Source organism: Lynx canadensis, chromosome A1 (assembly GCF_007474595.2).
Source record: "Lynx canadensis isolate LIC74 chromosome A1, mLynCan4.pri.v2, whole genome shotgun sequence".
In the NCBI taxonomy this organism is placed as follows: domain Eukaryota; kingdom Metazoa; phylum Chordata; class Mammalia; order Carnivora; family Felidae; genus Lynx; species Lynx canadensis.
The window spans coordinates 167,062,389-167,072,603 of NC_044303.2; the positions used below are offsets into that span (position 1 = coordinate 167,062,389).

General features: G+C 36.9%; 1 pseudogene; it reads right to left on the reverse strand.

The window, feature by feature from the left end:
* The window catches only part of LOC115520232, a 51,511-nt pseudogene extending 41,546 nt beyond the window's left edge, over positions 1-9,965 (reverse strand).
* Positions 9,966-10,215: the final 250 nt, after the last annotated feature.

The window sequence follows — 10,215 nt, forward strand, 5'->3', positions numbered from 1 at the left end:
CCTCGCCAACATCTGTTGTTGCCTGAGTTGTTAACGTTAGCCATCTTGACAGGTGTGAGGTGGTATCTCATTGTGGTTTTGATTTGGATTTCCCTGTTGATGAGTGAAGTTGAGGATTTTTTCACGTGTCAATTGGCCATCTGGATGTTTCCTTTGGGGAAGTGTTTATTCATGTCTTTTGCCCATTTCTTCACTAGATTATTTGAGTTTGGGTGTTGAGTTTGATAAGTTCTTTGTAGATTTTGGATACTAACCCTTTATATGATATGTCATTTGAAAATATCTTCTCCCATTCTGTCCGTTGCCTTTTAGTTTTGCTGATTGTTTCCTTCGCTGTGCAGAAGCTTTTTATTTTGATGAGGTCCCAGAGTTCATTTTTGCTTTTGTTTCCCTTGCCTCTGGCGATGTGTTGAATAAGAAGTTGCTGCGTCCAAGATCAAAGAGGTTTTTGCCTGCTTTCTCCTCGAGGATTTTGATGGCTTCCTATCTTACATTGTGGTTGTTCATCCATTTTGAGTTTATTTTTGTGTATGGTATAAGAAAGTGGTCCAGGCTCATTCTTCTGCATGTTGCTGTCCACTTTTCCCAGCACCACTTGCTGAAGAGGCTGTCTTTATTCCATTGGATATTCTTTCCTGCTTTGTCAAAGATTAGTTGGCCACACGTTTGTGGGTCCATTTCTGGGTTCTCTATTCTGTCCCATTGATCTGAGTGCCTGTTCTTGTGCCAGTCCCATACTGTCTTGATGATTAAAGCTTTGTAGTAAAGCTTGAAATCTGGGATTGTGACGCCTCCTGCTTTGGTTTTCTTTTTCAAGATTGCTTTGGCTATTCAGGGTCTTTTCTGGTTCCATGCAAATTTTAGGATTATTTGTTCTACCTCTGTGAAGAATGCTGGTGTTATTTTGGTAGGGATACCATTGAATACATAGATTGCTTTGGTAGTATCAACATTTTAACAATATTTGTTTCTTCCTATCCAGGAGTACGCAAACTTTTTCCATTTTTTGTGTCTTCTTCAATTTCTTTCATAAGCTTTCTATAGTTTTCAGTGTATAGATTTTTCACCTCTTTGGTTAGATTTATACCTAGGTATTTTATGGTTTTTTTGTGCAACTGTAAATGGGATCTACTCCTTGTTTTTTCTCTGTTGCTTCATTGTTGGTGTATAGGAATGCAACTGATTTCTGTGCGTTGATTTTATATCCTGAAACTTTACTGAATTCATGAATCAATTCTAGCAGTTTTCTGGTGGAATCTTTTGGGGTTTCCATATAGAGTATCATGTCATCTGCGAAGAGTGAAAGTTTGACCTCATCCTGGCCAATTTGGATGCATTTTATTTCTTTGTGTTTTCTGATTGCAGAGGCTAAGACTTCTAATATTATGTTGACTAACAGTGGCGAGAGTGGACATCCCTCGCTGGTTTCTGACCTTAGGGGGAAGCTCTCAGTTTTTCCCCACTGAGGATGATATTTCATCATTGGGTCTTTCATATATGGCTTTTATGATCTTGGGGTATGATCCTTCTATCCCTACTTTCTTGAGGGTTTTTATCAAGAAAGGGTGCTGAATTTTGTCAAATGCCTTCTCTGCATCTATTGAGAGGATCATATGGTTCTTGTCCTTGCTTTTGATGAAAGATGTGATGTGATGAATCACGTTAATTGTTTTGTGGATATTGAACCAGCCCTGCATCCCAGGTATAAATCCCACTTGGTCATGGTGAATAATCTTTTTAATGTATTGTTGGAGTTGGTTGGCTAATATCTTGTTGAGGATTTTTGCATCCATGTTCATCATGGAAATTGGTCTATAGTTCTTTTTACTGGGGTCTCTGTCTGGTTTTGGAATCAAGGTAATGCTGGCTTCATAGAAACAGTTTGGAAGTTTTCCTTCCATTTCTATTTTTTAGAACAGCTTCAAGAGAATAGGTGTTAACTCTTCCTTGAATGTTTGTTTGAATCCCCTGGAAAGCCATCTGGCCCTGGACTCTTGTTTTTTGGGAGATTTTTGATTACTAATTCGACTTCCTTACTGGTTATGGGTCTGTTCAAATTTTCTATTTCTTCCTGTTTTAGTTTTGGTAGTGTATATGTTTCTAGGAATTTGTCCATTTCTTCCAGATTACCCATTTTATTGGCATATAATTGCTCATAGTATTCTCTTATTATTCTTTTTATTTCTGCTGTGTTGGTTGTGATCTCTCCTCTTTCATTCTTGATTTTATTATTTGCGTCCTTTCCTTTTTCTTTTTTTAAAATTTTTTTTCAACGTTTTTATTTATTTTTGGGACAGAAAGAGACAGAGCATGAACGGGGGAGGGGCAGAGAGAGAGGGAGACACAGAATCGGAAACAGGCTCCAGGCTCCAAGCCATCAGCCCAGAGCCTGACACGGGGCTCGAACTCACAGACCGCGAGATCGTGACCTGGCTGAAGTCGGACACTTAACCGACTGCGCCACCCAGGCGCCCCTCCTTTTTCTTTTTTATCAAACTGGCTAGTGGTTTGTCAATTTTGCTAATTCTTTCAAATAATCAGCTTCTGGTTTCATTGATCTGTTCTACTGTTTTTTGGGTTTTAATAGCATTAATTTCTGCTCTAATCTTTGTGAATCCTGTCCTCTTCTGGTTTTTGGGTTTTATTTGCTGTTCTTTTTCAGCTCCTTAAGGCATAAGGTTAGGTTGTGTATCTGAGGACTTTCTTCTTTCTTTAGGAAGGCCTGGATTGCTATATATTTTCCTCTTATGACCTCCTTTGCTGTGTCCGAGGGTTTGGGTTGAGGTGTCATCATTATCATTGACTTCCATATACTTTTTAATTTCCTCTTTAACTGTTTGGATAGCCCATTCATTCTTTAGTAGGATGTTCTTCATTCTCCAAGTATTTGTTACCTTTCCAAATTTTTTCTTGTGGTTGATTTCGAGTTTCATAGCGTTGTGGTCTGAAAATATGCATGGTATATTCTCGATCTTTTTGTACTTAGGGCTGATTTGTGTCCCAGTACATGGTCTATTCTGGAGAATGTTCCATGTGCACTGGAGAAGAATGTATATTCTGCTGCTTTAGGGTGAAATGTTCTGAATATATCCGTTAAAAGTCCATCTGGTCCCGTGTGTCATTCAAAGCCATTGTTTGCTTGTTGATTTTTTAATTAGATGATCTGTACATTGCTGTGACATTGTGTCCATTGCTGTGGGGTATTGAAGTCACCTACTATTATGGTATTACTATCAATGAGTTTCTTTACGTTTGTGATTATTTGATTTATATATTTGGGTTTTCCTACATTTGGAGCATAAATGTTTACAATTATTAGGTCTTCTTGGTGTATAGACCCCTTAATCATGATGTAATGCCCTTCATCATCTCTTGATGCAGTCTTTATTTTAAAATCTAGATTGTCTGATAGAAGTATGGCTACATCGGCTTTCTTTTGTTGACCATTAGCATGACAGATGGTTCTCCATCCCCTTACTTTCAATCTGAAGGTGTCTTTATGCCTAAAGTGGCTCTCTTGTAAACAGCAGATAGATGGATCTTGCTTTCTTATCCATTCTCTTACCCTATGCTTTTTGATTGGAGCATTGAGTCCATTGACATTTACAGTGAGTGCTGAAAGACATGAATTTATTGCCATTATGTTGCTTGTAGAGTTGGAGTTTCTGGTGGTGTTTTCTGGTCCTTTCTAATCTTTGTTGCTTTGGTATTTATTTATTTATTTATTTATTTATATTTTCATCTTTTCTCCCCTCAGAGAGTCCCCTTTAAAATTTCTTGCAGAGCTGGTTTAGTGGCCACAAACTACTTCAGTTTTTGTTTCTCTGGGAAACTTTTTATCTCTTCTTCTATTTTAACTGACAGCCTTGCTGGGTAGAGAGTTCTTGGCTGCATATTTTTCTGACTCAGCACATTGAATATATCCTGCCACTCCTTTCTGGCCTGCCAAGTTTCTGTGGATAGGTCTGCTGCAAACCTGATCTGTCTTCCCTTGTAAGTTAGAGACTTTTTTCCCTTGCTGCTTTCATGATTCTCTCCTTGCCTGGGTATTTTGTGAATTTGACTATGATATGCCTTGTTAATAGTCGGTTTTTGTTGAATCTAATGGGAGTCCTCTGTGCTTCCTGGATTTTGATGTCTGTGTCTTTCACCAGGTTAGGAAAGTTTTCCACTATGATTTGCTCACATAACCCTTCTACCCCTATTTCTCTCTCTTCCTCTTCTGGGACCTTTATGATTCTGATGTTCCTTTTTAACGAGTTACTGATTTCTCTAATTTTTAAATCATGCTCTTTTGCCTTAATGTCCCTCTTTTTTTCTACTTCATTATTCTCCATAAGTTTATCCTCTACATCACTGATTCTCCGTTCTCCCTCATCCAACCTTACCACCACGGCATCCATTCTTGAGTGCAGCTCAGTTATAGCATTTATTTCATTCTATTTTTTACTTCTTTTATCTCTGCAGAAAAGGATTCTAATCCTTTTTTGACTCCAGCTAGTATTCTTACTGTCGTGATTCTAAATTCTGGTTCAGCATCTTGCTTTTATCTGTGTTGGTTAAGTCCGTGGCTGTCATTTCTTTCTGCTCTTTATTTTGGGTGAATTCCTTCATTTCATCATTTTGAAGGGAGAAAAGAAATTAATGAGTAGAAAAAATTAAAATTAAAAAATTAAAATTAAAAAATTAAACTCACACACACAAAATTGAATAAATGATGCTAGACCCTAGGTGTGTTTTGGTCTGGGGTTAAAAGTGGCCTGATAGATTAAAAAAAAAAAAAGGGGGGGGAAAGAAGAAAAAATAATCATTTGAAAATTTGAAAAAATGAATACAATGAAGTAGAGTAAAATGAAATGATGGAAGTAAACTAGAATTTGAAAAAAAATTACACAAAAGTAAAAAATATAGTAAAAAAATAAAGAAATTATTTTTAATAAAAATTGAAAATAAAAATGAATTTTTTCTCTTCTCAAGAAAAAAAAAGAAATGAAAAAAAGAAGAAAGAAAGAAACAATATTGAATAGATGGACCTGCTAACAAACTGAAATATGACTTAAATTACTTCGTTTTTCCCCTAGAAGTCAGAATATGAAGCACTTTATTGTCCATAATTAGGTGGTGACACTTGAAGAGCAAGGTTGGCCCAGTTGGGCGGGGCTTATTGTAATGGCACCATTCTCCACTAGATGGTGGTGCTAGTCTACTGGGGATGGATTGTTTGGCGCTAGTAGGTGCATATACACATGCACGGGATCGGTGAAAATGGCATCACCCAGATACCCAGTCTCCAGTATCGGAATTCTGTTCTCCCCAATCAGCCATCACGCATCCATCCTTTGTCTTCAGCTTTCATCCACTCCCTGCTTTTACACTGTCTGTAACTGAGCCCCAGGTAGTACCTCTCTCCTGAGTTTTGTCTCAGATGTGGCTGTTTTCCCCAGGCCCTTACTTCTGAGGGACTGTGGCTTTGACCCTTTCCACCCCTCTGAGGGAGGGTCTCACCAAGCTATGGCCAAATATGGGCTGCAACCAGGAAAGTTAGCATTATTTTGTTGCTGCCGATTCCTAGAGACTGTGGTCAGATGCCAGCCTGCCCCAGAAGAAATTCGCGAGATAGTGTAGCAGCAGCATTTCAGGGATTATCGAAAATCTCAACACCCATCTGGCACCAGGCTTCACCTTTAATGACCTTTTTCCAGCATCAGTGAATCTGGCCGCTCTCTGGTGTCTGCTGGGCCCAGGTTGCCTCACAGCCTCTACCAAATGTCCTTCCAGCAATGGAACCGCTTTTCCCTGTGTGGCCTGAGAACCTCCTAGACCCCACTCTATTCCTGGGGATTCACCTTTCCCATCAGAGCACCGCCAGGTATGGAGCTGCGGAGTTGCAGCCTTTGCGCTCCCGTTGTTTACAGTTTTAATGGAAGTTAAACCCTCTCCTCTCTCCTTTCTCCCTTTTTAGTTTAGGCCCTGCAGCTGTTTCCAATTTTCCACTTTCTCTCCAGCTGCTTTTGGGGAAAGGGTGCTTTTCCCATATTCTCCCTCCTGCCCCCAGTCTCTGTCCTCTTTCCGCTCACAAAAGCAGTTACAGTAAGGGGTGACCATCTGCAGACCAGGAAGACAGTACTCACGAGTACCCAAAGTCACAAGAGCGATGAGAAAAATACATCTCTGTTGAAGTCACTTGATCTGTGTTATTTTGTTATGGCAGACCTAGCAGATGAATTTACTCGGTTTTACTGTTACATAGGCATTCTCATTTAATCCAGTAATATCTCTGAGGATATCAAGCAGGCACAGAATTAATTCAAATTTGGGATTCATTGAAAGTGTTTTTAAAACTTATTCTTCTTAGGGGTACCTGGGTGACTCAGTCAGTTAAGCATTCATTCAGCTCTGGATTTTGGCTCAGGTCATGGTCTCTTGGTTCATGAGTTTGAAACCTGCATCAGGTTCTGCACTGACAGTACAGAGCCTGCTTGGGATTCTCTCTCTCCCCCTCTCTCCACCTCTCTCCCCCTCTCTCCATCTCTCTCCCCCTCTCTCTGCCTCTCTCCCACTCTCTCTTTCTCTCTGTCTACCCTCCTCTCAAAATAATTAAATAAACTTTAAAAAAATAAGTGAAACTTATCCCTAAATATTTCCTGAAAGTATAGAATATGGAAACAAAATTACAAGTAACACTTGAAAAGTTAAATATTGAGCATATTAAAACTGATTGGTCTCAAGCAATTTATTTGTAAAATTAAGGTATTAGAATGTACATCCCTTAATTCTGCAGTTAGTCTGACCATTTCATAATCCTGTTTTTTAAAAGTATATTTGGTAGTTCCTTTAAATGGCAATCATTTTAGTTTATGAAACTGAAGACTATTGTCCTTTGTTGTGGAATTAGTCAATTTTAAATGCAAAAGGAAAGGCTGTATAGGTGACCTGAGAATAATCAGCATCAATGCGAAAGTTATCTGTAGTTGTAAAATAATGATCTAAAAAAGACAGAAGACAAAAAGGAGGTCAAAGACAAAAAAATTACTCTGGGGTAATGCCTAAAGCCAGCCACTGAATTATGTATCTGGATTTCAGACTCCATCATAGAATAAAATCTCAGACTCATGCTCTTAGGTATAACTTTTTCCTATTAACATTACGATCTAACTGCTATATAAAATGTGAATATACAACACATACAATATATTGTAGGATTTAGGAAGATCTATAATAATGAGCTTCAATTTGGGCTTGTAGGTGCATCATTAAAAGTCATCCTCCTTATGTGACAAATTAATAAATAAAAAAATAGCATTTAAATGCCTAGAACAATATTTTATTCCGATGACCTTAGAGTCATAGTTGGAATTGATATGCATGATTCCACACTAAGAACTTGTATTAATAGCAATCTTTAAAAACAACACATTATAAAAACGATTAGAAACCAATCAAAGATATCTTTCTTCTTAATGGTAAGCAATGATTTTATGACATCTCAGATGAATTTTTTGTTCCAGTTGTTCCAGCCCAGTTGTTAGTAGAACACATGTGATAATCACTCCATGAGCTCTATGAGTTTACAAGTTAATGCAAGAGTAAACACACACACACACACACACACACACACACACACACGGAGTTCGAGAAAGAATAAAATGGATATTTTAGTACTGTTTTAGGTACAGCAGCGTAGTCACTGAAGGTCTTTTGAGAGTGGCATTTAAGATGAAATCAGAATAATAAATGAAGTTTCAGAAGAGAAAGAAGAAAGGGAGAGATTTATCAACAGGAGAAAACATTTGGGAGTATCTTCAAAACTTGTCATTGGAAAAAAGAAATAAAATGTCAAAGGCAATGAAAAAACATAAGAGAGAGAGGAGAAAGGAGTTAAAAAATGAAGAGAGAGATAAAGGTCAGGTAATCAGGTCTTGTAGTCCTATTAAGGAATTTAGATTTATTTTTCTAAATTAACAGGAAATTATAAAATATTTTAAGAAAGATTTAATACTAAGATTTATCCTAGACACTGTAAATTTAGCAGATATTGGTATAATCTATTGAGATACAAGGGATTTTTTTAAATATTGTTTTCTTTTTTTTTGAACTTATTTCAGTTAGGAATCAAGGGTCCAATGTAAGAAGTGTTAATATTAGGATAACTCTAATGCATCAGTATGAATATCCAGTTAGAAAGATATCTATAAGAAAGGTCTGGAAAAAATATTTTTTAAATATATGTTTTGGTAAACAGAAGAAATATAAAGTTATGAGAAAGGAAGAAATTAGCTGGATAAACTATAGATATAAGGGAGAAGCCTTAGAAGGTCTGGAAAAGTAAACTGAAAAAAATATCTAGAAAGAAAATTAGAATTGTGTGTGTCATGGCAGATATGGAAAGAAGGATCTAGGAAGGAGTGGTCAACTCTGTCAATATTGCTGGGAGGTCGAGTAAGATGAAAACTGAAAACAGATTCTTTTTTTGGCCATTGATGGCGATCTTGGAAGTTTTAGCAGAGGATTGGGAACCAAAGACATATCAAAATAGATTTAATGAATGCATGAAAGCTTCATATAAAATTTTTATAAAATTTTATTGAGAGACACTTATAAAAGCTTAAATAAATGGAAAAATACCTTATGTTCAGTGATCCAAAATTCAATATTTTAATGATGTAAAGTTTCCTCTAAAATATCTATAGATTCAAAGCCATCTCTATAAAAACTAACAGATTTTACAAACATTATCAATATGAATTTTAAGATGTATGCACCAGGGGTGCCTGGGGGGCTCAGGTGGTTAAGCCTCTGAGTTCAGCTCAGATCATGATCTCACACTTCATGAGTTTGAGCCTTGCATCAGGCTCTGCGCTGATAGCACAGAATCTGATTCTCTGTCTTTGTCTCTCTCTCTCTGCCGTCTCCCATTGGTGTTGTCTCTGTCTCTCTCAAAATAAGTAAATAAGTAATGAAATAAACAAACAAATAAATAAATAAATTATAAATAAATAAATAAAATTTATGCACAAGATTATCCAAGAAAATTTTGAAGAAGAATTGGGTGTTTAGTGGGACTTGACTTACCTGGTAATAAGTGTATTATAAATTTTTAGTAGTAAAAACACTGGTACAGTAGAGTGAAAAAATGATAAATTAATGTCAACTAAGCAGAATACATAAACCTTAAACAAACTCATGCATACATGGACACTTACATATGTATGTGCGTGTAACTGCATATTGGTGAAAAAAGACAGGATTTTTCAATGAGTTATTATAGAACAACACTGTAAAGGATTTAGAAAATAATATTTAGAAAATAATAACACCATCTTTATGTTTCCTGGATATGTTGAGTCTTTTAAAACAAAGACAAAAAGCATTAACATCTCCACAAAGATTAATCTGAATAACATTAAAATATATCTATCATCAAAAGAAACTAAGAGGCAAGTTAAAATGGTAGCCCTATGGTGGAAAAAGATATTTGCCACAAATTTAACCAAGTATCTTAGTATTGAATATTTAAAGTGCTCCTAAGGACCAGTAAGGAAAACTAAAACCTACTATCTAAATGAGCAAACAACTTGAGCAAGCTGCTTACAAAAAAAGAAACTACAAAGGCACCTGGGTGGCTCAGTCGGTTAAGCATCCAACTCTTGGTTTTGCCTCAGGTCACAATCTCAAGGGTTAATGTGATAGATCCCTGCAGGGAGCCTACTTCCTTTCTCCCTTTTCCTCTCTGGCCCTCCCCCTCTCATGTGCTCGCTCTCTCTCTCAAAATAAATAAATTAAAAAAAAAGGAACTACAATGGCCAATAAATAAAACATTAAATAACACCTAAATTAATTAGAAAATTCTACTTACAACCACAGGGAAATACTGCTACATATTCACCAAATTTGAGGGGGTTGAGGGAGTCTGTCAATCCAAAATGTTGGTGAAGAGGTGGAGGAACAAGAACTTCTGGTATCATTGTAATTGCTATAATGACTTGGGAAGACAGGTGGATAGTGTCAGAAGCTACGCTGATGATACATTTAGCCTATGACTAGCAGCTGCACTCCTAGATTGATTGCCTAAGGGAATTCGGTGCCCATGTTAACTAGGAGACACATATACAAGTGTTTATGTCAGCCTTGAATGAGTAAATGCTGAAAACAACTCAATGGTCGCCAACACTAAAATCAGGAAATAAATTAAGGAAAGCACTTTACAGCAACAAA